We start from the raw sequence: 1,900 nt of genomic DNA, 5'->3' as shown, positions 1-1,900 counted from the left end.
CGGTCTCAAGTGTGCTTCATTGTATGCTGATTGTAAACGCTCAGAATTTATTGCAAAGAAAAACACTTGTAAGGTAGAAAAAATAAGAAGTAGATAATCATGGTCTGAATTTAAGTTTTTAATTGATAAGACTGCAACTACACAAGCATAAGTCAAGAAGAAGACAACTGATTTTTCTCTTTCTGGTCTCTTCAAAAAGGTTGCTGAATAATAGAGTAGCATTTAGGCATGGCATTAAACTGATAAACGACAACCAGCCATGTTGATTAGTTACGATAATGACTGCTCTCAGTGAGGAACAACTTAAGTTTCATAATGAGTACAGATAACAGCAGCTATTACTTTGATTCAAAGCCATTCCTGGATTTATTACCCAGAGCAGTATTCACATCTCGATGAACAATAGTGAAAGCCTTCGTATCATAAATCCCGGCAGAAGTGAAAGGCTACTGCTGTTTGAAGAGAGAACAAAGGGAAAGTAAACCCACGCATAACCCGATACTCATAATTATAATACACGAGTAATGGCTGAGGTTTACAACAAGATTTTCAGACTACGCTGCAGTGTTGAGCAGAAGTCTTATTAAAACAAAACATCCTGCTCTCCTTCTTCCTTTCAAACCTTCTGTTGAAACACAAATGCAAAATAAATCTGCTTTTACCTGCCCACCTTTTGTCTCTGTGAAGTGGGCCAATGTGTTAACAGCAAAGATGTTGCTTAAAGAAATGTAGTCTTGCAGGGATAAGAGGCAATTATCCTATGGCATTGTAGATTTCTTGCATTTGAAAAATCAAGAAATAAGGTTTTACCTGCAGGAATGTTACAACACCTTTAACTTCAGGCTGAAGTAGTCCGTTATACATTACCAACAGGACAAATTGTGCACTTAAATTAACACTTGGCCCTGTTTGTGTTGCTTAATTTGAGTCTTGAGAAAATGTATTGTAATTTGCTTCCTCAAGCAGATCCTACATTGTCTGTTTTTACACTTGTAAGGGCCTTGTGTCAAAATACACCACAATGAAGAGTTCTGTTAAAGTCACATTGAATTTTGGTGAAAATTTGGAGATGAAAAAAGGCACTGGTCAGTGTTTAACCTATTTACATCGACATCAACTTATTTAGGTCAACTTTATCATCTTAAATGTTTAAAATGCAAAAAAAAGTTCCATTTGCTTAATTTCCACTGGACCAAAAGAGCATTTCAAGTTCTAGACCACAAGAGCTTCTTAAATATGGTTAATAAAAACACAAGCTCAATTGAACAAGCAGCGACAGAGTAAGTGTTTTCAAATTATCTTACAGACTAACAACTTACATGTAAATGTAATATCAGAATGTGCCTTTACTAATCAGAGACATTAGCTTCACTGCGCGGTTGCTAGGCGACAAAAGAAGGTTCTTCTTCGATTTGCCCGCGCATTGAGGTTAACTGTTGCTATTGTAGGGCACAGGTGTGATCATGGGGGGAGGGGGGTGGGGTTTCAACGGGCTTAAACATGACTCAGCCAATCGCAGCAGAGGACTGGAGGTGACCTGCACAGGTGAGTAATAATGGCATGAAGCCAACCGGAACCAACTGAGCGCGAAACAAAAGGCGCAAACCTGGGAGCAGCCATGTATGCCCCGCGGCGCGCGGTGTGCCCTGCTTCCTGCATGTGTGTTCAGTGTGTGTGTGTGTGTGTGTGTGTGTGTGTGTGTGTGTGTGTGTGTGTGTGTGTTTAAAGGGCTGCGGGTGCCTAAACGATCTGCAGGGGGCATACTCGCCCTTGCTCGTGGAGATCCCCCCCCCTTTCTCTTAACACACACACACACACACACACACACACACACACACACACACACACACACACACACACACACACACACACACACACACACACACAGTCTGTATCACAC

Source organism: Labrus bergylta, chromosome 19, assembly GCF_963930695.1.
Source record: "Labrus bergylta chromosome 19, fLabBer1.1, whole genome shotgun sequence".
Taxonomy (NCBI): domain Eukaryota; kingdom Metazoa; phylum Chordata; class Actinopteri; order Labriformes; family Labridae; genus Labrus; species Labrus bergylta.
Note: the sequence above shows the minus strand (reverse complement) of the source record.